The sequence below is a fragment of the Gopherus evgoodei genome, chromosome 7 (assembly GCF_007399415.2).
Source record: "Gopherus evgoodei ecotype Sinaloan lineage chromosome 7, rGopEvg1_v1.p, whole genome shotgun sequence".
NCBI classification, from domain to species: domain Eukaryota; kingdom Metazoa; phylum Chordata; order Testudines; family Testudinidae; genus Gopherus; species Gopherus evgoodei.
This window is the reverse complement of record NC_044328.1, coordinates 114,185,362-114,212,962: the sequence shown is the minus strand read 5'-3', so window position 1 is coordinate 114,212,962 and position 27,601 is coordinate 114,185,362. Positions and strand designations below refer to the sequence as shown.

Below are 27,601 nucleotides of genomic sequence, written 5' to 3'. Positions count from 1 at the left end.
CTAATACCCAGGACTGAATCTGACCCATTTACTTGCTGCAGAATAGGCATCAAAACACTGGGATCTAATCCACATGCTTGACCCAAAGCCCATTAAACTGAATTAAAAGACTCCTGTTGACTTCACTAGGCTTTAGATAAAACCCAACCTGATTTTGTTGTTGTTGTTCTAAAACCTATGTGCAATTGACTTGCACTCCACTCTACTGCATATTTTCTCCCATACAAAGATAGGCGACAAGTCATCTGAGGGAAAAGTACCATTACATTAAAAATAAAGATACTCAGGCAAACAAGAGCAAGTTGGATAACCTTGAACTATGCCACTATCAATAATCAATTCTAAGGTACAATTTATGGATTAAACGGCCTGTGCAAACTGGCATAGCTCTGTTGAAATCAGTGGGCCTGCATTAATTTGCTCCACCTGAGAGTTTAGCTTAGTGTTTGCAATTGTTGCTGTAACACTTCAACCAAACACGAATGCCCATATCTGCAAAGGTATTTAGGCACCTAACTCTTATTGAAATCAGTGGGAGTTAGGCACCTCAATATCTTTGAGGATCTAGGCCTAAGTGCTTTCTTTTTCCCTTAACAAACCAACAAACAAAAATGAATTCTTCTGTTCCCATTTTATTTACACAGCAGAGCAATGCACAGCAAGAAGGGAGGCATTAATCTCTACAGAGATAGCATGTCCAAAAATGATGCATTTTCCAAAATTTTGTGTATGCAGGGAATCCTTTCAAATTCAGTCTTTAACTGTGGCTTCATGTTACCTATCTCTCCTTATTAAATTCCTTAAGCTGTGTTTTCCTGGTCCATGAGCACTATGAAAAAGGCAAAAAAACCTTTTGTTCACCACTACAATGAGCAGGACTAAGTGAAGTTTTGAGTTTTAGATTACTTTAATTGTGCTAAGGAATGTGATTGCAGGTTTGGAAATGTATTGCATAACTGCATCCATTTGTGAGTGTGAAAAAGGGTTTCTATAGTGTGAGCTTTGCAAAATTTCTCCTGCTGGATGCCTTCCTATTGCATTTGTAGAATCCCAGCCTCCCTCTTCCTCTTGTCCAACTGGGTCCTCTGCTTCGCGCTTTCCCTTCATCCTCTTAAGGAGCAGCAGCTCAGAAGCCAGTTTTATCCTCACTGCCTCCCAATATCCTGTGAAAAGTGGCTCAGGGATTGCTTTGCTTGGTCTTCTCTGTCCCATCCTCTTTAAAAAAAAAAAAAAAAAAAGTAGCAGATACAACCATTTTTCTCCTTGCTTCATAAAGAACTAGCTAGTGTCTTGGCTGCTCTACTCCCAACTTCCTCTCCCATTAAAGGAGAAGTGGGAGTTGAATCATTCTGCTCCTTTGCTCCCCATAGATCCCAGAATCACAGACTGACCCAGCTCAGCCCACTCATAAATACAAAATTTCTTCTTCTCTTAGGTGAATGGGCAAGTGGGTAGTTCATGTCCCCAGTAAAATGGTTTATTTTACACCCGCAGTACAATGTGCTACAATGAAAAATTTGTACCACTGAAATCTGATACATGAAAGTCACACGATCTGTTAAAGTATCATTAAAAATATCAATGACACAACACATTTTTGTGTGTACAGCAGTATGGAAATTAAATTCTGCAGGCTGATACTTTGGTTACTTGATGTTTTGGCAAGGTAACAGTGAAAAAATGGTTCTTTAGAATTCATAAATTTTTGTCTTACTAAAATTTACAGTTTAAGGCTAATTTCAGAGTTCGGTTACACTGGTAGGATTAGGGTCAGCTCCAGGCACCAGCATAGCAAGCAGGTGCTTGGGGCGGCCAGTTCAAAGGAGTGGCACTCCATCCGGTATCCGGGTGGGACATCTGAGTCTTTGGTGGAAATTCAGCGGCGGGTCCCTCATTCCTTCTCTTCCTCTTTGAGCTGCCACTGAATTGCCACCAAAGACGAAGAGAGGGAAGACCCACCGCCGAAGAAGCAGCTCGATTGAGCTGCCACCAAAGTGCTGCCACTCGTCTTTTTTTTGTTTGTTTGTTTGCTTTTTGTTTTGCTGCTTGGGGCGGCAGAAAAGCTAGAGCCGGCTCTGGGTAGGATGCAGAGTCCCCAGCAGCAAACATCTTCAGTGGGAAGATTGCAACAGCTCAGCTTGGACACTGTCTCCTTTCTGTAGTGAGCCCCATGACAGCCATCACAGCCACACAGGGGAGTAGTGCTAGCTCAGAAAGGGGATGTTATCTCAACAGGAGGGGGATGCACATTTTGAGTGTATCCCTGGTGCAGTTTCCACCAGTGAGGCATTGATAGGAAAGACAAGAAGTAAGTAATGCAAGCAGCTTTAAACAGTGTTGAGTCCGTTTCTTGATCATTCATAACTTTGTTCTTAATTAGCAATTGCACTGTTCACAATAGCAATGCTCAAATATTGTCTGAGCTGTGTTGAATGGAGTCTACTGTTGACACGTGAAGGGGTGGCTAAATGTGTTGATTAAACTGTTGGTTGAAAAGATTTAAGCAAACTGATATAAAAACTAGCTGATCTCAGATAGTATTGTCAAAACTTTGAAGTCATGGGGTTTAAAGCTAATGAGAATTGTAAAGCTAAAAACACAGTTCTTTGAATCCATACACGGCAGACAACAGAGACAATTACTAGCTTAATCTTTCTTGTAACAGAGAAGAGTGCTAGTAAAACACAGGCCTTTACCTCTTGAGCTAAAGGAGATCTTCCTAGCTAGCTAGTAGTTGGCCCCTTATCCTCTATCGGAGCCTAGAGGGCAATAGGATCACAAAACCAGAATATTACAGTTTGCCTGTCATCTCAACAAATTGTTGCCAATGGTTCTTTGTCCTTGTTCTGCCCATCTTCTACAGATATTCATGAATACTGGGCTATTAGAGGCACAGTAACAAGATGCCACCAAACTTGAATGGCATATTTTTTTCTTTACTTACAAAATCTGCCATCAGTGCAGAGATCAGTCTGTTAGCTATTTGTCTGAAAAAGGTCTTCCTATGAACACTAATGATTTCCTGTCAGTTGTTTCCTCTTGAACATACTGTGTGGAAGATCAGCCATGAATAGGAGTTGGGTCAGGACAAAATTCCATGCAACATTTAACTCTTACTGGGAAGTGAAGTTCTATGTAGTGTTTTGACTTTCATTGTGTGGGCTTATTCTTTTACTAACAAGCACAAACATAATATAACTAGGGGGTGTGTAATCTGTGCTCTTTCTGACAAAGAGAGGCAACTGAAGCAGAGAAAAATGATATAAGTAATGCTGTAGTAAAACAGTGAGCGAGAAAGATGATCTCAACAGCTGTGTTTTAACAGACTGGAATGAGGAAGTATGGGGTTTAAGGAAGGCCAGAAAGGGAGGAGGCTGTACTGAAAATATTATTTAAAAACTTATCTGGAGACCATCCCTGGTATCTGAGCTATTACATTAACTTGGTTGATTCACATCTCATTCAGACTGTCATTTACACATTTGACCATTTTTTTTGCTTGCTATTTAATATCTGATCTGCTACATGTGCTTTGTGAATTATTATAGTTTGATTTGTTATGGGGCTTGTTATGTTTTTGGTGAATCTGGTATATCCTTATATGTAACAGGCTTAACAGTTTTTTGAGGCTATTTAGTTCTTGACTGAAGTATCCACATACTGATTTCTTACATACAATATAAATCAATTATGTTTATAAATTATATTTTATCTATTACAGAATATGCTCATCTATTGTTGATTTGGGTGGAATTAGAGTAACTATTTCAATGAAACCTGTATCCATTCATGCATCATCTTAGAATAAAAAACATCCTTTCTTGAAGATATATTTGGTACAATGTCCCTAAATCTGGCACTGGCTTGTTCCTTCTGAGAATAATGGGTCACTTGCTGTTGAACTTTAAGCAACTTCTAATGATCAAAGCTGTCCTCAACTGAAGTGCTCATGGGTTTTCAGGGTTCAAGATAGTTGACAATGTTCATACACCATCTGCTGTCCAACTAAGCATGATGGTGTAGCACGGCTTGTTAACATGTACCTTTAGAGAGTGGCTGTACAAAAGAAACATTAGTTTCAACTCTCCTGGCATAATTGGTTTTGACAACAAAGCTATTTTAAATTCTCAGTGGACGTGTGGGACCTTGATCAGAAACAAAGCAGCCTCAAAGAACTGATAAGCCATTTATAGTTGTTATAGGTTTATGCTAGAATCAGTACAAATGGCACTTGAAAAGAACACAGACTGGTCTGTAAGGTCAAGTAAAGCACAGTAAATCAATAAGCCAAATTGAGTCAAAACTTTAAACTACAAAAGTAAAAAGATAAGGAGAGAAGTAATACAAGTAGCTTGTTTAACAACATATTCATCTGAAAAACTTGATTTGTGTGTGACTGCTGTACAGAACATCAAATGTAAATATTCCCTGACACTTTACTCTTTATTTGCTAATCAATTTTTACTTGGAATTATAGTTTCTCTGTTGTACTGTGACTGGACAGTCTACATTTGTGTGTTAGGTAGTGGTGAAAGCAATTTTACATTCAGGATGAGTAAATTAAGATGTCCTATGCATAAGATAAATGGTAGAGTATCAGAAGTAAGTAGCCTCGTGTTCTTGGATGTAAAGATGTCATTTGGAGTCAGAAATTCCCAGCACCTCAAATTGTATGATCTTTTTAGATGAAGATTTTGTGCTTTTCTTTAAATTATCCCCAGTGCTACTTGAGACAGGACACTGAATTAGATGACCACTGTCTGATCTAGTATAGGAATTATTGGGGCAGATCCTCAGTTAGTATCAATGGAGCTAGCGTAAGTGCAGCTATGTCAATTTACACCAATTGAGTAGCTGAATCCTTATATTGTGCAAGAGCCTTTTGTTACCCAAAATTCATGTCCCTAGTTGTAAATATCAGAGATTACAATCCTTTAACATTATTGGAATAGATTTACTTATCATTTTAGATAGACGATCGTGTACACGTGGCAGTGCAGCGATGTTTATACAAAATCATAGAAGATATAGTACAGATTGAATTAGTAAGTCCTTGTTACATTTATTCATTGCCCACTTTATTTTGATTATTTTCTATTCACTGATATAATCGTACAGAGAGACATCATATCATATGGTGCAAATTATTCAAATGTAGTATGGAAATATATTTTATATGATTCTATAAGAATAGATTGCTTTCTTTATTATTAATGTACCCTAATGTAGATTTTATTTTAGACCTACAACTGAAAAGTTTCTCAGAGGCAATGCATTTATGATAAAGGTGAAGAAAAATAAAACAAAGATCAGTATATGAACTGAAAAAATGAATGTATAATTAACTAATTGTGGTACATAGGTCTTTCAGATTTTTTTTTCTCATTTTTTTCATTGGTTAAAGTTGTTTAATTGGTTACTTTGTCTGTGTCACAATTGATAGCTCTTGGAGACGGTTTGCATAGGAAGGAGAAACTTCCAAAATTCTTCATCTTAGAAACATTAATTTACATTTCTGTTTTTCCACTTAATCTAATTTGATTACCAATTTCAGTAACATAAAGGGCAAAGCAGACAGATACTAAATGTACATATCAAATCCAGATAGACTATTTAGTTTAAATAAATCTTCAGTTCACATAGAGCTATAATAATATTTACAGAAATGATTCTCCTGCATTGACCCCCTGACTAACCTAGCACAAATTCTATACAGTAAATTAAACACAAAAATGCAACCAATATGTTCTTTGATCTGACAACCTAGGTGAGATGGTATCTTCCAGGAGCGGGCAGAGACAGACTCAGCTAAGGCTTAGTCCCAACAAGATAAAGGTGATGGATGGCTGGGGAAAATTAGGCTTCATCCAAAGCTCATACAAGTTATTGGAAAGACATGCACAGACTTCAGTGGGCTTTGTATCAAGTCAGACTATAGAACTAGGAGTGTCAGACTGCCCAATTATCGGCAATTATGGCAGACCAGATCAAACCATATTTCTTTTAAACAAACAATATGGCACCTCTTAGTGTGTGGTTCTTCCTTCAGAGAACCCAGGCCTTCCTGAGTCTGAGATCTGGTAGCAATGTCAAAACAAACAACTAAAACCTGCTACCTCAGGACTATGTCTTCTTTCCCAGCAGCTACCTCCTTTGTTCTGTGGGCCTTTGTTTGTGGCAGAACCCCTTGATCATAATACCAAAGGCCTTGTAAACTTTCCTCTGCAATCTTACCTCATATTTAATTTAGGTTTCTGGGAAATGTCCCAGACCTATATTGTTTTGAACTCAGAGTACAATGGTTGACTTGAGTCACATTTCTGCATAATGTTGGGCATAAAAGTAGATCACCAGGGCAGGATTTTTTTTTAAATTGCATGCGTCTCTGCCTAGCACTATCACTTTTTTCCTTTTTGCTACGAATGTTAGGCCTATGTAATGAAGGCATTGTGAAATCACAAACTGATATTGAATAACTGTAGAGGAAGAAACTATCATCTACTTTCTGTTACTTAAATTAAATTCCCTGAATGTCTAGAATGTAATAATGAAAAATTAGATCGTTTAATGGCAATCCTGAATATCAATCTATGTTTTATGTAGCAGACAAACCAAGTGGATCCTGATTTGTCTGAAATATAATGTCCCTTTGCATTATTACACTAGTACATTCAGCATTATGTTCAGAATGCTTGCATAGACTTGAGAATAATTGCATAGCTTCTTCATATGTACAGAAATATGTCTTCCTGTGACCACCCTCTTAACATTTCTAAAAAGAAATGCAATTTGGAAACAAGCCATATCTATAAATGTTATGTTACTAGAAATTCTGGTTTACCCAAGTTTAAAGGTCATATTATAGCCTGGAACTATATGAAAAATGGAATTGTGCAAGTAGAACTCATGTGGCCCATCAGAGTAATCAGCTGGTGAGCCACAAGACAGTTTGTTTACACTGACAATCCACAAGCATGGGCTCCCACAGCTCCAAGTGTCCACAATTCCTGGACAATGGGAGGTGCGGAAAGCAGCAGCCAGCACGTCCCTTTGGCCCACTCTGCTTCCTGTGGCTCCCATGGCCGGGAACGGTGAACTGCAGCCACTGGGAGCTGCAGGCAGCTCTGCCTATGGATGGTCAATGTAAACAAACTGTCTCATGGCCCACCATCAGATTACCCTGACAGTCAGCAGGTTGCCCACCACTGATATAGACTATGCACCTAAAATCTCAAATCAGGTGACTGAAGTACTACATAGGGATCGGTCATCATTCTGTTTAGATATGTTGTATTGAGAATTTTATCACCTGATATCTATGATTACTCTTTATTTTTATTAATTGTTAATATCAAAGTCATACTGCAATTGGGCATTCTGGGTGGCTAGACATCCTAGTAGTTAGAGAGCATGGCCTCCAGCCCCTGGCTTAGTTGCAGATCTCAGTCTTGAAAGTAGGGGGAGCTAAGTCTGCCCTCTCCACCAGATTCCAGCCCCAGGCCTGGTGTTTTTCAACCCCTGAACAGGGGTAGCCCTCCTAGCAGGGAGTCTAAATTTGCTGCCCTGGGCTACTTCCTACTAATGTCTGTTTAGTTTGGGACATGGCCTCTCTAGTCCATTTAGTTGGGTGGCCTGCTTCCTGTGGGGTCCTGTTGTGAGCCTGGTCACGGTCCCAAGCACCTTCAGGAGGGCAGGAATTGGCTGCAGGTATAACAGGGTGGAGCTAGCTGGGCCCAGAGGCTGTCTTTAATCCCTGCTGTGCTGGCTGGTAGTTGCTCTGTTTTGTCACTTCCTCAAAACCGATACAAAATTGTCTCCATTCCCCTAGCTCTGTTATCCTTATAGGATTTTTTTAAGCTACTGTGGAGATGTTTATAGAGTAAGAAGATTGTAACTATTACTCTAAATGAGTAATGATGGCTTCTCTCCCAATATGATCCCCTTCTTTGGGTATATTTTACCCATGAATTCAGATAGGCGGGGACAATTAGCATCTTGTATTCTTTGACCATAGCCAAGAATTTGCTTTTTTGCCCAAATTACACAAATCTCTGTCACTTTTTCCTTTCCATTTCTTTGTATGACCACCAGAGCAAAATGTGAAACCCTTAATCCCATTTATTGTGTAACCTCCTGCCTCCTATTCTGCTGACATTTTTGAGGATGGCCATTTCATTCAAATCGATAGAATTATCAGGATACCCGTTACATTTGGCAGCACACATTTGTATTTATTGTTTAAAAGTAACATAAATACAATAATTCACAGGCACATACCAACTGGATTCTTATTCAGATTAAACAACTACATGGGAGTGGTACTTTACATATTTTACAATTGGTAAAAGTAAGATACTCTGTAATTCTGTGCAATATAAATATTGATTAACCAGGTAGAACAAGCATATATTTCTCACCGAGGAATGCTTGATATGGCAGTTGCTATAGCAACTATATCTTTGTGGATGTCTGTCAGAGTCAAACATTTGTTGCTGCGTATATCATTGTATGAGAGAGAGAGAACTAGCTTCTGCTGATCATGCAGCCTGTGACTGCAGACTTCCCATAATTTGGGGCACAAAGAAATATAAAGGAGAATCTCAGCTTTCACTTAAAAAGAAAGTAATTTTAAACCATTTTTTAAATGACAAATATGAAACAATGGGACAATTTACCAAAAAAACCCCAAAACGAAAGCCCCTAAAATTGGTAACACAAATAAAGATGAGTTTTGATGACAATAGCAGTATAAAATTATGGCACGTCACGTTTCCCCCATCATTATTCTGTCAGTTAGTCTTTGCAGAACTGTGTTTTTAGCTAGCTGCTAGTGGTCTGCATGTTCAGGCGCTGTAGCTTTTAATTTTAAGCTTCAAGACAGTATCTTTCAGAGATCATCATGGAATTTAATGAGCTGATACTTGTGTTTGGTCTAAGAGAAGCCACATTTAAAAAAAATCTCAAGGAAAAAGATTTTTGCCACCGTTGCTAAAGATCTATCAAGAATTTCAGTTAAAGACCGTCAGAATAGAACTGGTGCTCCTTCAAGAAAAGAGTATATAATGACAATGTTTTGTTGAAGGCTGGACTATTTTTAATGGGAACATTGTCTTTTAATAACAAAAAAATAAACATTAATTAAACCCCACAAATGATGTGTTGGAGAAAAACAGAGTTCTGACTCTCTAGGTGCAGCAAAGTCAGATACTTTATTATCTCTAGCAATTGCATGGAGGGAGAGAGCTAAACAGGTCTCTTCCTGACAAAAAATTACAGCAAGCATTTATACCTTTTGTTACAAACAATAATGTGCAACAGCTGCATTTTGTTTATACATAGGTCATCCTGACATCTTATTTTTCTCACTAATTTAAACTATAGTCTACATTCCGTACTTATCTAACTCAAGGTTGCAGCAACTTCTCACACAGTTCTTTCCTACTCGCCTCACACAATCCTCGCTTCTACAAATCTCGCGTTATTAGGGTTACAGCTTAGCCGACAATTGCTCACAGAGGGGACTGTTTGCATTGAAATCCCCTTCAAATCACTGTCACATGAAAATGAATAATAATTTAAATACTTAGATTACAAAAGAGGACTGATTAAAAGGATTGTGATTTTATATATTTTATCAGAATAGCCTCATTCATGTAAAAATGTGTATACAGTATAAACGTTTGAATACCATTAAATATCTATAGAAAAGTTTCAAAGATTTAAAATGTGCTCAGACCCACTCAAAATCCTTAATTATATAGCACAACAGTAATAGCGTAGCAACTGCTCTTAAACTTATTATTTAATTGATTGCTTTCTTCCTATAATTTTTCTTTCAGCACAGTGGGTGGTTGTTAAGGAGTGTTAAGTCAAGAGTAGCACAAAAGGGATATACCCCACAATTGGCTGCAGTAACTTTGTCTTGCTGTGAATAAGATTGTTTACATCTATGTTATTTATTATGTAAGCACCACAGAACTGAATAGGAGTTTCTAGTTCTGGAGTCACTGATTTTTCAAAGGACAAGTTGCCCTCTCACTGTTCTATTGGCAGTGGGTTCATCCCCTAAACCAGTAATTATCCCTACATCCACTTATAGATGTCCTATGCCCTTTAAGCATCTGGTTCTAAGAACCCCTACAGCAGAGTGTGACTCAGCGGAGATGATCACATTTTAAAATTCTATATAGCATACCTTACCCAACCAAGAGGGCTGGAAATAAATTAGTGAAGTGCTATAGCTACTTGCTGACTGCTGTTAGCACCACTGCACCTGTCCATGCCCACACCTGATTCACAGATGTTCTATGACACAGAAAGCAATAAAGGAGCAAATCTGAGCAACAGTGGTGGAAAATGCTGCCTGGTGCAGGCAGACTCAGAAGCACAGCATTTCTACAAATCTATAGCGTTGCTGTAAAAGAGACAAACAAAAACCCTAGTTTTCCGCTGCTGTAGTGTGAAATCATGCCTTGTAGACCTTCTATGGTCTAAAAATTGTTTTGTTGAAGAGTGACTCCTCTTCACTCCAGCCTGGGACATACAGGCTATGAAAAGAACAAGCCAAGAGAAGGATCAGAAACATAAGGCTTTTATTCCAAGAAAACGATGCTTTCATACATCTACAAGTAATATAAGTGGTGAAAGCAATTAGAGCCACCAATTGAGTCTCTTACCCCAATTCTTCCTGAATGGTAAATGAGAGAAGAAAACCCCTGGACCACCTGCTAGCTGAGATTGTCCACACTTCCTTTGATGAAGGAATCTAACTACTCTACAACACGTTCAGAAAACAGAACTTTCACAACACCATGGACCTCACTCCTGCAATAGAGAGTGACAACTGATCTCTGCATATTCAGAGCTAAATGCAAAACCCATTTCTCCAAAGTAGTTTTTCATCAGCACTAACACAGGTGCACTCATGTAAACAGATGTAAATTGTTATTTCTATTTTTAAATTATTGGGAGCTGCTCCAGTGTTTTACTGATGGGGGCCTGGATAGAAAGGTAGATGACAGGCTGGAGGATTCCAAAAGGGGTAGTGGGTGGTTGTTGCTACTGACACTGTTTTCTCTTCTCTCTGGATTAAGTTTACATGCAACATTTAATGCTCAGTTTTGGAATTCAAGGTTTGTTAGTTGTGACATGGTGGTATATCTGTTTCCTGTCTAGATGAGCATGACCCCCTCCTAATAGGGAAGGCTGGAAGAAGTCCCAGGGGGTCTGGGACTCTCAGTGAAAGGTGAGGTGGCAGATATACTGGAGTAGGAATTTTTTAAAAAAATATTAAATCATTTGATCTAAGGACAATGTAGGACATACCCGGGACAGCTTTTCTAGGGGGGAAAAAAAGTCCACTTTGAGATTTATTGGTTGGGTGCAGAGTTTAATTTATTTTTCTCTGATTACAGAAGAGTTGTGTGCATATACTAAAGACCATGGTTGGACCCTAGTCTGCCTTGTTTAGTTGCCTGTTATGGGGTTTTGGAAAATCTGTGCGCTTGATGGCTCAAACCCTGTTTCATCCCATATAAAATATAGTAAGGGTGTTGAATTTACTGCATTCACCACAATCACTGACACCAAGTCTTTTCATGTGTAGTCCACAGTGCAGCAAGTGAAGTCAGTTTAGCCTAGTGCCCTGTCTTCTACCAGTCGCCAATGCCAGATGCTTCAGAGGGAATTAACAGAATTTGGTGATTTCTAATGATCTATCCCAGTTTCTGGCAGTTGGAGGTTTGGGGCCTTCCAGGAGCATGGGGTTACATTCCTGACCATATTGGCTAATATCCATAGATCTGTCTTTCATGACATATCAAATTCTTTTTTGAAGCCAGTTATACTTTTGGCCTTCACAATATCCCATAGCAATGAATTCCACATAGTATGTGTTGTGTGAAGAAGTACTTCCTTATGTTTGTTTTAAACTTGCTTCATATTAATTTAATCAGGTGACCCCTAATTCTTGTGTTACGTGAAGGGGTCAATGACAATTCCCTATTTACTTTCTCTATACCATTAATGATTTTATAGACCTCTATCATATTACCCCTTGGCTATCTCTTTTCCAAGCTGATAAGTTCCAGTCTTTTTAATCTTGCTTGGTATGGAAGCTGTTCCATGCCCCTAATCATTTTTGTTGCCCTTGTCTGTACCTTTTTCAAGTCTAAGATCTCTTTTTTATAGATGGAGCAACAGGACTGCACACAGTATTCAAAATGTGAGCATACTATGAATTTACATAGTGGCATTATGATATTTTCTGTTTTATTATCTATCCCTGTCCGAATGGTTCCTAACATTGTTAGCTTTTTTTTTTGACTGCCACTGCATATTGTGTGAATGTTTTCAGAGAATTATCTGTTATAACTCCAAAGTCTCTTTCTTGAGTGGCAACAGCTACTCCAGACCCCATCATTTTGTATGTATACTTGGGGTTATTTTTTTCCAGAGAATTATCTGTTATAACTCCAAAGTCTCTTTCTTGAGTGGCAACAGCTACTCCAGACCCCATCATTTTGTATGTATACTTGGGGTTATTTTTTTCCAATGTGCATTATTTTCCACTTATCAACACAGAAATTCATCTGCTATTTTGTTGCTGTCTCACCCAGTTTTGTGAGATACCTTGCAATGTTTCACAATCAGCTTTGACCTTGACTATCTTGAATAATTTTGCATGTTCTGCAAATTTTGCCACCTCACTGTTCACTCCCCTTTTCCAGATCACTTATGAAAATGTTGAACAGAACTAGTTGCAGTACAGATCTTTGGGGACCCTGCAATTTACCTTTCTCCATTGTGAAAACTGGCCATTTATTCCTAGCCTTTGCTTCCTGTATTTTAACCAGTTACTGATCCACAAAAGTACCTTCTATTTTATCCCATGACTAATTAGTTTGTTTAAGAACCTTTGGTCCTTTGACTGTTTTTTTTTTTTTGTTTATTTGTGGTTTACTTTTAGTTTGAGCCTCTATTGTGGTCTCTGTGTAGTTTGCAGGCATTTCACCCTTGTGATTATTCCTTTTAATTTAACTAGTTTCTTCATTTCTGTGTAGTTCCTCTTTTTAAAAATTAAACGCGACTTTGTTTCTTTGGCATTTCCCTACCTATGAGGATGTTAAATTTCATTACATTATAGTCACTATTACCAAATGGTTCAGCATATTCAGCTCTTAAACCAGATCCTGTGCTCCATTTAGAACTCAAATCAAGAATCTCTTCTTCCCTAGCGGGTTCCAAGACAAGCTGCTCCAAGAAGCAGTCATTTATAGTATCTAGAAATTTTATCTCTAGATCCCTTCCTGAGGTGACACATACACAGGCAATATGAGGGTAGCTGAAATCCCCATTATTATTGTGTTTTCTGCAGTGGTAGCTTGTAATCTCCATGAGCATTTCACAATCATCATCTCCATGCTCATCTTATAGTCAATAGCATTCCTATTCTTATAGTCTAACTGTTCAAGCATGGAATTTCTATCCATAGAGATTCTATGGCACATCTTGATCCATTTAAGATTTTTGCCTTATTTGACTCTGTGCTTTCTTTCACAGTTACTCATTCCTTGTAAAATATGCATCTCACATGTGGAATGAATTCCCACTGACTAAGGACCATCACAAAGCTCACCACATTCTGCTCCAAGTGCAGAGAGATCTTTTGGACTTTGCCTCTCTAACATACACACTATGTGTTTATGTTTAAAAAACACCTAAACCTACAAAAACAAAGCACTATCCTGCACACACATTTGTACCCCTGGGGAGAGAATGAGAGAAAGAATAAACCATGTGTGACCGATGTTAGTCATGTCACTTAATACACTGCTGGACGGTGCCCAGGTAGTACGATGATGAGAGCAGTATAAGAACATATATTAAATTGAATAGAAAACATCCACTGTGAATACTCATATATGCAAATTAAGTATTAACATGTCTTACTGCGTGTGCAAGCTTAATATTCAGTGTCTGCAAAGCATGTACAGTATGCGAGAAGCTGGATCAATCAAATCGTTGTAGAATAAAATGCAAAATAAGTTGAGGCATGACTGAAATGAACTTAATTTAAAATTTAGGTAAATGCTTACAATTTTTTCCCAATATTCCCTCTGCTTAGCAATAATCAAACCCTTCCACTGGTTCATATATAAAATTTCCCTACCCACTTACTAAGCTGATGTACATTATGCTTATATTGCCTGTACAAGATATACTCGGAAATGAATATAGAGTAATTTTTTTCTTAAACTGACCTATACAAAAAAGCACAAACTGGCAAATGCTATTATGCATTTTGGTTATTGAAGGAAAGCCTCTTTTTGCTTTACTATTTTTGAGAAACTGCTCAAGAATAGTTTACCCATGCGAAAGTATATTCCTTTAAGGCTGCATGGGTCAGTAAGATCTATTGTGTTTTCATGAGTTATTGCTGGGAGCATGTATTAAATCTTGCTAGAGTCACCTGTAAATTATATTCCTAAAATATACAAAGAGAGACATAGATGAGGAAACTTGCTTATTGAAACATTTACTTACCTTTTTGTTTCTTTTTGGACCAGAGAATCCCCTGTCTCTCATCTACCTACTCCCATCACACATACTCTAGTAAGTTTCTTCACTCATGCCTCAGCATCTAGTGACATTTACTTATTCCTGTGCAGAGTGAACCTCACAATGTTTGGTCTTAAGAGTTCAATTCACATACAAATCCCAATGTTCAGATGAATAAGCAAGGAGGTACTGTCTAGTGGTTAAAGTGTAATACAGGGAAGCAGAGAAACTGGGTTATATTCTCAGGTCTTTTGTATAATCTCTCTGAATTTTGAACAAATCCTTTCAGTTTTCTGTGCCTCAGTTTTTCAAGCTGTAAAATTTATTCTGGAGGACAAATCTAGCCGCCCCTCTTTACATCAGTAAATCTAAAGTAATTCCATTAATATCAGTGGAGTTTACCAGTATAACTGAAAGGAAAAAAAAGATACAATATTTTCAGAACACTTTGAATCCCTCAGATGAAAGGCACTATCAAAGTGCAAAATATTATTATTGCTGGTGCTTCTCTACAGCTCTAGAATTTGCAGAACTGGGCTGCACATTGCATAAGAAACTACTTTCTTATGACTTTTTTTTATACCTCAACGTCTAGTCTCAGCAGGAAACAGAAAGTCAGAAAAATGTATCTGAATATTTTAATATATTAAATTTCAGTTAGAATTTAGTTCTAGAAATGTGTAATGGTACAGAGGGGCCTTTTTTTTCTCCTCCTGACCCATATAGCTCATCACCAATTTATATGATGTATCTAGAGTATATTGTAGAATGCTTTAGAAATACTACTATTATAATAATAATAAATGGCTCCCTGGCATGCAGAAAAACCCTAAAGCATTTTACAGATGGATTTATAAGCGGTATGCAATGTATATAAAACATTCACCTACCACTGAAATGTACCAACTTAATAGCACTCAGAAACACAGTACTACAGAGTAAAGCAGGAAATTCTGTTCTGTTCTGTCACATTTCAGAGCACCTGCACTTCTTTCCCCCCCTCTGTGGCCCACCCAGGGCACCCCTCTAGCTCCCTGCTCCTCGGCTGTCACTTCTTTTGAGGGAAGACTTGCATCTTTCTCCCTTTTGATTGGGATATTTCCAGACTGCATAGTTTCTTGCTTACACTGTGATATCCTCAGCAAGTCAGATGGCCTAATTGGGTCTGTGTCTGCTCTTTGCTTTCTCCTCAGATGCTATAAACCAGTGCTTCTCAAAGGCGGGCCACCACTTGTTCAGGGAAAGCCCCTGGCAGTTTGGGGCAATTTGTTTACCTGCTGCATCTGCAGGTTTGGCCGATCGTGGCTCCCACTGGCTGCAGTTCGCTGCTCCAGAATTACCCTGCAGCCCTTTCTAAGCAAGCACATTTATTCTTAAGGGAAAGGTATTACAGAGAAAACATGTTAAATACAATGAAAGAACTTACACTCATACCAATAAGTTGACCAAAAATCACCTCCTGACTCCATCAATGGCTGTCGTAAGATTCAGCCCTTCAAACCTCACAAAGGATTTTTTCATCTGCTTACCATTTCATAAGAGTTTTTATATGTTCGCCTTTATACAGCTGGGATCTTAGATCTTCATAGACCATGAATAAGTAAACAGTCACACAGTGATTCTTTCCTTAGGCATAGCTTCAAAAGGTTGGTTCCAGAGGTGGACCTCTCTTCCAGATATTTCCTAAGAAAACTCACTTATGTTTGTTTGTCCCAAAAGTTCCTTCTTGCCTGGCACATTATTTGAAACTCATAACACTTCCCAGGGATTTACATTGGCCAAAACTCCTCCCTAGAGAAATTACATACAATCCCTCAACAATAAATACATTTTGCATTTTATAATACAATGGACTCCAAAGTTATTTAAACTTACTTCAATAAGTTCTACCAAAGATGTTGCAGGATACTGCCTTATCTGTCACATATTCTATACAGGTTCTCATTCTGCACTCATCACCTTGCTTTTGGCAGTACATTAAGCCAGTTAAGAAGAGCATATCCAGCTAGAGCAGCAGGAGGAATTTAAACTAGGCAACATATAATCACTTAAATTGTAATTTTGACAAGGGTAATGGAGTTAGCACCCCTGTTCTTGCAAATAGTACTTTGGGATCTTTAATGACTGACTGGAAGAAGTCAGAACTAACTTTCTTCCTTTCTTATTCAAGAGACTTACACATCCAGAAACACAATGTCAAGTCATCAGTTAAATACTCTGAAAAAGGAAAGATTACTACTTTATTGAATCAGCATACTACCTCCTAGAGCACAGGCTTTTCCTTGGAAGTCTTTCATCCAAGTATTGATAGGGTCTGACCCCATTTAGTTTATAAGAGCTGACAAGATCACAGCCAGAGGTGGTAGAACTGCAGGGCTCTTTTATCAAGGTGCATATTTAGATTTAGAATGCAGAAAACCCTGAGCTACTCCAAGTGAAGTAAGAGCTGATTAGTATAATTAGATCCTCTTAGAAGACTTAAATTAATGGAATTATGATTCTTAAAACAACAGAAAAAACATACATACGTTTAAAGTTGATCTGTTTTATCACATTTGCTGCATTGTAATACCCCTTTAATGTTAATATGCACTTCTGTGGTAAAAATCTAATTTAAAATATTGAACAGATAGAGCTCAAGGCCACAATCATGCTCTACATAATTACCTAAGGAGTAGAGTGCACGTTTCCAATGAAGAGGTGCCATCATCTGTTAGGATGGCATGAGAAATGTACGCAGCGTGCTCGTGCAATAATAGCCTCCTGAATCTCTAATAGGAATATACAGGTGAATACTAAAGGATAATTAACAACAAATTCATTTTCTGAATTTTTCAATTATTGAATCATGTATCTTCACAATGGAACAATAATATTCCATTTATATTTGTATAGAACTGTCTCATAATGGTGATGTATTCATTTAGGCAGAAATTACTTTTTTTAAAGTTAGCACCGCCCCACCCCGAGGTAGGTCTTCAGTCACGGAGAGATTCTTTGAAGCCTGCAAGCACTAGGGCTTTGATGTTTGATGCAGAAAGTGAGGGATATTTTCACTGTGATAATTCTAGCCTCTTTTTTTCCATTCCCTTCTGTACTAAAAAATAAATGTGGAACGTAGTAAATTCCCCCCCCCCAAAAAAAAAAGTCTGAGTTAAAACAGAGAAAAATAAATGTAACTGAAAAAGAGTCTGTGTGACAAAGAGAGAGTGTACGCTGTGACCTGAATAATCACAGTTCCCCAATGTGGTCCAGTGGAGACCTGAGGCCAGATTCTCTATTGTATTATGTGATTGTTTCGTATTGCTCAAGCAGCACAGAGGAGCTGGCCACAAATGCCCAGCAGAAAATACATCTTTTGGAGGGGAGCAACCAGCTAGTTCAAGTGTGCTACAGCTGGTCCTGAGCCTATGTCCTCCCCAGCCCTGGTGTATGTGACACGTTGGGGTCAGGAAGTGGATGAGGCACAGAAAAACTCTGCCAATCTTCCACTAGCATGTGATTCATTAAAGACTATTGCCTTATACCAGTGGCACAGTTTAGAGCTGCTTAGCAGCTATTCTAAATCACCTCAGGCCACAAGTAGGTGAGGCCCTAAGAGGCAGCCATAACAGGCTCCTTGATGGTCCCTCACCTCCCTGCTTTGAGTTTTGTTTAATTAACCCAGGTAGAGCCAGAAATTACGGGAAATATCATGATAAAACTTATCCCTGTGACAATAGCTGCACTATTTCTAGACCAAGGAAGTGAAAATAAGCCCTGGGTAAGCATTTGTGCTATTTTGATGCTTGTTATTGTGAGCTTTTTTGGTATTCACTAACTATTAATGCAATCAAAATTACTGATAGACTCTTAAGTTGAGCAGTGTCAAATTACACAATGCTAAGGAAGGAACACAAGAACAACTACACTATCTTTGACTATAAACAATTGTCCTAACTCTATTACTATTATTATTTCTCTTACAGTACCACCTACTGGCCCCAGTCAAGATCTCTACCCCATTGTGCTAAGAATCGTGCTATAAAATTGTGCTATTGTGCTATAAAATCATGACTGGTGTTATAAAATCATGACTAGTGTGGAGAAAGTAAATAAAATGTGTTATTTACTCCTTCTAATGACACAAGATCTTGGTGTCACCAAATGAAATTAATTGGCAACAGGTTTAAAACAAACAAAAGGAAGTATTTTTTCACTCAACGCACAATCAACCTGTGGAACTCCTTGCCAGAGGATGTTATGAAGGCCAAGAATATAACAGGGTTCAAAAAAGAACTAGATAATTTCATGGAGGATAGGTCCATCAATGGCTATTAGCCAGGGCTGCCCAGAGGATTCAGGGGGCCTGGAGTCTTTGGCAGCGGGGGTCCCCACTTCGGTGGCAATTCAATGGCAGGGGGCTCTTCCTCTCTGGGACCCACTGCCGAAGTGCTCCGAAGACCTAGTACTTTGGCGGCGGGTCCTGTAGTGGAAGGACTCCCCGCCACCGAATTGCTGCTGAAGACCCGGAGTGGAAGAAGCTCCAGGGGCCCAGGCCCCGCAAGAGTTTTCCGGGGCCCCTGGAGCAAGTGAAGGACCCTGCTCCAGGGGCCCCAAAAAACTCTCCTGGGGGCCCCTGCGGTGCCTGGGGAAAATTTCCCCACTTGCCCCCTGCTCTAGGCAGCCCTGCTTGCCAGAAGCTGGGAATGGGCTTGTTATAAACCTAGTCCCAGATTTGGACCTTAGCGTCCAAAATATGGGGGTTAGCATGAAAACCTCCAAGCTTAGTTACCATCTTGGACCTGGTAAAGCTGCCACCACCCAAAATATTAGAGTGTTTTGGGGCACTCTGGTCCCCCCAAAAACCTTCCCTGGGGACCCCAAGACCCAAATCCCTTGAGTCTCACAACAAAGGGAAATAAACCTTTTCCCTCCCCCCCCCAGGTGTTCCTGGAGAGATGCACAGAAGCAAGCTCCGTGAATCTAAACAGAGGGATTCCACCCTCCCCGTTTCCAGCCTTGGAAAACAGAAGTACCGAGAGCCAATCTCTCTTCCCCCCTCACCCAGAGGGAATGCAAAGTCAGGCTAGTAAATCTAACACACACAGATTTCCCCCTGACTTCTTCCTCCCACCAATTCCCTGGTGAGCACAGACTCAATTCCCTGGAGGTCCCCACTAAAGAAAAACTCCAACAGGTCTTAAAAAGAAAGCTTTATGTAAAAAGAAAGAAAAATACATAAAAATGGTCTCTCTGTATTAAGGTGACAAATACAGGGTCAATTGCTTAAAAGAAATATGCATAAACAGCCTTATTCAAAAAGAATAAAATTCAAAACACTCCAGCAACTACATACATGTAAATACAAAAAAACATATAAATCACTATCTGATCCTTTGTACTTACAACTGGGAAACAGAAGATTAGAAAGCAGGAAATAGAGAAATCCTTCCCATAGCCGAGAGGGAGATAGGCACAAGACAAAGAACTCAGACACAAAACACCCTCCACCCAGACCTGAAAAAAGTCTGGTTTCCTGAATGGTCCTCTGGTCAGGTGCTTCAGGTTACCTCTTTCCAGATGTAAGAGACATTAACCCTTAGCTATCTGTTTATGACAGGGCTACAGGGGATGGATCACTTAATGATTACTTGTTCTGTTTGTTCTCTCTGGGGCATTGACTACTGTCAGAAGACAGGATACTGGGCTAGATGGACCTTGGTCTGACCCAGTATAACCTTTCTTATGTTTTTATGAATCATATGAACACATAGTAGAAGATATTTCCTGACTTGAGGGATTTACAATTTAAATAGACAATAGGTAGAAAATATTTGATTATCCTCATTTTATTGTTGAAAGGAACTAAGGCTCAAACAGATGAAGTGACTTGTCCAAGGACATCTCAGAAGTCTGTGTCAGAAAACTGAATCTAAATGTCATCTGGCTTAAATCCAGTGCTTTAATCACAAGACCAGCCTTCCTCCCTGGCCTTCAGTGAACTTCATTGTGTGAATCTTATTATTTTTTTCGCCTCACAGTCACTATTTCAGATGAAAATTTGCCAAAGTTGTGCATCATAGATGTTGTAATTAGTCATCTGAAATTGTTGACAGCAATGGATCACTCTTGAACCCATTTCTCTATTAAATCTGTTCTGGTTTCCCTGGAGGTACTGTCATTTGCTATATGTTTGTACATCATCTAGTACTGTGCGGCCCTGTCTTGTTGGCCTTCCAAGTGCCACAACATTGTAAATGATAAATAACAATTATCTGCTTTAAAGGGTAATATGGAATAATTTCCTACAGATTCTACAAGCTCATGTATGTTTGCAAAGTATAAAATAAATGTCCATCAAAATGTTTTTTAATGTGAATATGCAGCATTTCTCCCAGTGTCAGGCCACTTATTCAAAGTCACTGCAGCTCAGGAAGGCCTAGTCTAGACTAACAATTTTGTTAAAATGACCCACTGGTGCACTCCCACTGGTGCAGCTTCATCAGTCACAGCAATGCTGAAAACAAAAAGGTAGATCATCCATCTGTGCTTTGTATGCTGTGTTGTCACGATCTGCTCTGAGCAGGGTTAGATGACACAGCGGTAAAAATACAGGTGGCCGGTCTACTCCGGTGCTCTCATTGGTGTAATACTTATTCTTTGTATGGCAATAGGGGATAGGAGACCCAGTCATGTGCTATGCGCTGTTGGTACTCCACTGGAGCTGCAGCTCTGGCTGTGCCATCCCTTGGGTACAGCAAATTGGGGAGACTGCTCCAGGCCCCATGTTTTGGGAGGCTCTGCGGGCAGGTGCAGTTGGCCAGCACTCTTAGTCCTGGAAATGACGTGTCAGTCCCAGAAGTGATAGATTCATCACTTCCGCACCGGGTCCCGCATCCCCCTGGCAACAATGAGGAATTTTAAGAAAAAATGCTTGTGTAGACACAGGCTTAGTTATTACTGCAAACTGCACCCCAAGAAATTCTATGTTTTTTTAAAGTTATTTGGAAACTGAAATTTGGCTACAGAAACAGTTGAAATCAGCAATTTTTCATGTTTTTCGTAATGCAAACAATCATGCGTAGAAAAAAAAATTGTGAAAAGATGTCATGAGTGTAGGATCAAGTTAAAGACCTGATATAAACAGTTCATGAAGATGGAATAAAAAATCAGTTTCAATGAAATAGGGAAAAGAAGACTTCACCTCAAGTATTTAAGGTTATGTCCTCTTTTGAACAGGACTATGTTAATGCGAACTAGGTACCTTTTAGTTTGTGCCAGCAGTGTCCATGTGGGGCACTTAGAGCACAACACTTTGGTACACTCCACAATTCACACCACTGAAGTGCAGGGTAGACAAGCCCTTAGATTTTGTTATGAGTATTTCAAACACCAGCTGATGGCTCAGTTCAAATCTACTGTGGTCGTTGATTTAGGAGTAGATTTTCAAAGGCACAAATAGGTGTTGACCTTCTATGGGAGTTGGACACCTAACTGTCCCCTATGTCTTAAAAATCTCCCTCTCTTCCGCAATCCCAAAAAATCAACCGGCACTGATATCCCTGTTGGCAGTCTCAGTAGAGAGGCAAAGAACTGAAATGACTTGAGTTAACTTTGCAGTGAAGAGAAGCCTCATGTCATAACTCAAGCATTGCCCCTAATTCAAGTCCCATCCGCACACACAAACCCTTAACTTGATTGTAGTGGTGCTTTTAACTCAAGTCGCCTGGCTTGTCAGGTGTACAGGCTAAAACTCAAGGTAGTGCGACTCGTCAGTTGCAAACACAATCACTCTGCAGAGTGAAAGCAGGCTAGCTCTGCTTGAGTGCCACTAGTTCTCCAATGCCTTCCCATAAGTCCCCACAGCAGCTCAAGTGTTATTTCACAATGCAGCTGTGCTAACTTGCAAGAAGTGGCTTGAGTGTAGTAATGTGAGTTGAATCTGCAGTTTAGATGTACCGTACTGAAGTGGTTCTTCCAGGCTGATGTATATTAGTCTGAGAGTGTGGGGAGCCTTTTATTATCATAGTTCATGTTGTATGAATAAACATGGGATTGCAACCCCCCGTTTTCAAATGTTCATGTGTGTCACATGCTACTTTCACAGCAATCAGTGCATGTCTGCAAAAAAAGTAGATAACGCACATTCCTGACTAGTGGACCTTCGTCAGGAATTTGGTGTGCTCGGAAGTACTCAAATATTTTGAGAGTTTTGTGCCTCCACTGTGTTTTCTTTTTGTGTGTGTGTGTGTGTGTGTGGGCGCGCGCATGCACATCATTCTGGAACATTCCACACATACTAAATTAATGCTAAAGGAAACTTTTAGGGAGGGGGAAAAGTAGCTTTCCGTTTTGGTTTCTGGTGCATATTTAACTGCCTCTAGCTAAAAAGCAAATTAATTTTAAAAGCTAAAATGCAAGCATTTAATGCATAGTGTTGACATGTGCCTTTTAGTTTTTTTTCTTTAGGAAATTTAAAACCGCCAGGGGAGTTTTACATTTGCAAAGCAATTGTTGCATATGCACACAATAATGTTACATAACACTTTTTATCTACAACATAAGCTGGCAAAACCTTAACATGAAATAATTACTGTTCCATTGACAGTGTTTTGAGTCCACAAGAGTAATTACTTTGTTGATGAAATTTTCCTCTCTGCTTGCATTTTGAAATCTTTACAATGTCAAACATTCTTGAATTGACAGTGTAATTTTCTCCTGCAGAGCTGTTACAATAGCCATACAACTACTGTTATGGCATCAATGGAAGATTAATTTCTATCTTAATGTATTTTGGTGCTAACAGCATTAAGAGATCAATCCACCAAAATCTGTGTACATGAGTAGTTTTTACATGAACAGTCCCATCCACCTCAGGTTGGCTCCTTGTGTGAGTTAGGAGTAACCACATAAAGATTTTGCAAGATAGTTACATTACTGAGAAGGGGAAAAATAGAATGTCTTTATAGATCAGTTTCATGCACTTTAGGACCACAAACACTAAACCTCACTATATGCTTACTGTGTCAATACAAGGAGAGTTATAAAGTGTTTGGGTGCCCTAACTTTGTGTTTCTATCCTTTTTTTTAATTTTTGTTAAGTTTAACAGGAATTTTGAATTTCTTGAGTTGTAATACTTCTTTGGGGAGAAGGCAATTACAATATCCCTGAAATATATTTGCCCCTTAAGTATTGATCTGTTCTCTCAACCTCGACTTTTTCTCTGAGGATTCTATTGCAGAGATATAAATGTGGGATGGCTTAAAATATGTATAGAAAGGTCTGCATTCTATACTAAATTCTATGGGGCTTTTCCACAAAGACTAGCCAAAGAATAACATATTCTACCAGAAATGTACTATATATAGTGTAGTTTGCTTTTGAAATTGCTGTGGAAAACCTTGGTTCCCATTAATGCTTCTTTGTTTGAACAAGAATTAATAATCTTTTCAGAGAAATCCTTTAGAACACGGCTAACATTATAAGCTGAATGCCAGAGACTAAAGTAGCATTTAGTAAGAGTGTATCTTAACCAGTTTCTGAACCCTTTGGGTACTGTAAGAACATAATAATGTTATTTTGAGTAAGAAATAATGGCTGCTGTTTCTAAGCTCATCCAGGAGCATAAAGAAAACCATGAAGGGCTTATTTAATACAAAGCAAGCTATGCAGATGTTCCTTGATTTTCTTGCTGAACTTTCAGGAGTCAGAGCTTCATTTGATAAAACCTTTTCAACAGTAAGAACAGGGCCTTCAGTATTTTTGCTGTTGCATATGAATGGATTATGAAAGCAGCATGCAAAAAAGCATACGAACTCAAATGGCAGCCAAAGTTTTGTTTTTCATTGCCCTTGCATGGTGCAGTCACACATTCATAGCTAGATTTTCTACCGCTCATTTCAGAATAGCAGAAACCAAATGGAAGCTGAAAAGATTAGATGCAATGGGTGCCCAATGTTGCTACCTTGAAGTCAAATGGAACTGTGCCATTGATTTCTGTGGGATGCCTACAATCCAAGTCTCACTGCTGGCCATGGTGTTGCTTTTATTACTGGTAATCATTTTATTGTTATTGCTACGAATAACTACCGATATATAAAGCACCGTAAACACGTACATTTAAGTTGAGCTATGAATTCTATTTTTCAACTGACATTTTACTGAGGGGGGAGGCAGATTTTCCCCTCCAAAATCATTAAATTTGCCCTTAAACAGAATTGTGAGGAATCCTCAGTTTTGCTCATAATTAAATTTTATCCTGAAGAAAAGTCTTTTTTCTCCTGATAATTTTCATACTACCATCCTGTGGCCACTTATGGGAATTGGACATTCATCTCTCCTAGGTGTCTTTTGAAATCCCTTATATTGTTTTGTTTATGTTATATTTCAATTTCTTATGAAGCCTCTAAGAACCAATTTCAGAGAAATAGTCTCTCACCATCAATTAAAAGCCTTTCAGAAAAAGTAAAGTTGATCTGAGATTTTTGAAACAGACATGCACGCTAGCATATATAAGAAGGAAAGGTTAAGAAGTGAACTGTAAGTGGAAAGGAAACCTGTTAGAAGAGACCTAAGAAAATAGAGAGAATATTGGTTTTCTTCCTTTTTTTAACAGAAGACTTGCACTTGAGGAATTCCTAAAAGAGTCTCATAAAGGAAGCACTTGGTTTTGTCTGGTGCAATACCATTTTTATTGGTATCCTTATCTAATTCTTTCTCTGAAAGACTGAACATGGTGCATGCATTTCCAGTGGGTCAAGCTGCCATGTAAAGGTCAAGGTCACTTGATCTGAGCTGCCAGGACATTTTGAAATACTTTGTGGATGGCCAGATGATGAATGGGCTTTAGCTGGCTATATTAATCAAGTGGTGGCATTGTTTTTTGAATCACTTGAAAAAAAATCATGAAAGAGGCAGGATGTATGCAAACAAAACAAAACAAAAAATTGAACCGAGAAAAGCAAGTTTTGTCCATCAATGATTTTCTACCAAGAAAGTTATTATAATCAAGTGAACATATCTGCATTTCATTCAGAAAAATCTATACTTAAGCAACACTGACCTCTCATCAGGTATTTCTTTCCCGATAATGACCAGCTATAGGAGATGAAAGCTCTGGACCTTAATCCAGGTTGGTCATTAACTGCCAAGAAATGTGTGACCCAGTGGTCGTCATTGCCATTATAAACTGTACAAATATAAAATTGCAAAGGGAAAAATATAATTATCTTTTTATGTGTTGAAATGTTTAAAAAGAACATCATGCTCAGCTTTAAAGTACTGACCTGATCTTTCTCTACCAGTAAAATACAGGTGGAATAACCATCAGGAAAGCAGGACATTCTGTTAGGTCTAAAATAGCCTACAGAGCAGTTGTGCTTCCTTATTGTTATAGGTGTGTTTAAGAAATGGGAAAAAGAAGAATCTTGCCTGTACTATTAAAATCTTTCCATCTCCCAATTTATATGTGAGAAGATATAAAAAACATCAGTTAGGGCTTGATTTTTAAATTGGGGCGCCTAAAGACAGGTGTCCAGATCTGTATTTAGGGACCTAAACAATCAACTTGAGTACATAAATTCCAATTCTGACACCTAGATTGTCATGTGGCCTGCCCCAAATTGATTTAAGCCCCACCTGACCTCCCCACTGAACTGGGCTTGAGATTGAGACACTCTGCACAACTAGCACCCAACAAAATCCAAATTAAAGTACTTGGAGCTTCCACAGATAGTTTGTGTTGACCTGATGATCATGTTCCACTCCCCCCGCCCTCCCCCTCCTCACACACCTTTTTTAAAAAAGCATTGCCTGGAATACTTCATATAGTAGATGCCGAGAATCTGAATTACTGTGGAGATAACCCAAGTGTTCTCTACTCCACAAGATGAGCAAGGGTCAGAGTCATAGCTGGTGGGCCCTGATTGTTGTGGTTGCTGCCAGGACAACTTCCTCAGAGAACAGGTCAAGTTCTTGGGAAGAAGAGCATTGTGATTCCAGTCCTGCCTTTAGCTTATTGTTCTTCTTAGCCTATGTGTAATAAGTAACCATTCCTCACGGGGAGACATGCTGTGTTCTGGGGTTGAGGGAAGGAAGGCTGGATTTATTAACTGAATTGCATCCTGGAAAAGTTCTGGGGGCATGATTTCACAGCATCTACAGTAGAGGAGAAATAGGCTGTCTTTGCCTCCTTTATGGCAGCATTAGATGTTGGGAAAAATTCTGTATCTGAATCTGATTGTGTATCAGACTATTATCCACAACCAATGATTGAATTTTCCTCCTTCCTGCTTTTTCTCCTACAAGTCATCCAAGAATCAAGGGCATTGTTATGGGTGGCTGGGTGGGAGGGTGTTAGTGTGTTTAGCAGTGATTGGGAAGTGGTTGGAGTGCCTACTCACTATACCTATACTATACTGCATTTTTTGACATTTTTCTACAGCCAAGTTTTGAAATTTGTCCATGGTCCAGGAGTTTTCAGTCTTTTGCCATGGGGGAAAGTTTTTATTTTCACCTGAAAGAGAGTGGTATAAGAAGGATAGGGGAGTGGTTCTGGCAGTTCTGTCTCAACATCTTCTCCAGTTGTGTATGTGAATTTGAAGATTATCTGTAAGAAACCTATAGTATAGAGTTCAGATAGATATAGGTCTTGTGCTTCCAGTACTAAAGATCCCAGGTTCGATCTCTGCTGATGATTAGTACAACCACAGTTCATTACAAGATGAAGGTAATATTTTTTCTTATATATAAAAAGTGCCATTTTTTTTCTGAAAGATGCTACATTGATGTGATTGAGCTGTCTTATCTGTTTATCTTTGCTATTGCTAATGTGCCTGTCACAGTAGTCTCTAATCACCAAAGATACCAAGGCCTATATGCGCCTCTCTTCTAATATGAACTCTAGGGGCATGGAAGGAGAGGCACAGCAACTGGAAACCTGCCTGGGACCTCCAAGGTATACAAGGGGAGGATCAGCAACTCCATGTACAAAGTCCCCTTAGCTAGCATATACCTTCTTGCCCCAAATCTGTGCTGACTGGGGCATTAAAACCTTGTCTG

The 27,601-nt window shown here is 39.0% G+C and overlaps 1 protein-coding gene across 4 annotated transcripts in view; it reads left to right on the top strand.

Annotated features, from left to right (window-relative positions):
- GRM7 (glutamate metabotropic receptor 7) overlaps positions 1 to 27,601 on the top strand; it is a 553,085-nt gene that overhangs the window by 435,933 nt on the left and 89,551 nt on the right. The gene's annotated exons all lie outside the window — the stretch shown is intronic.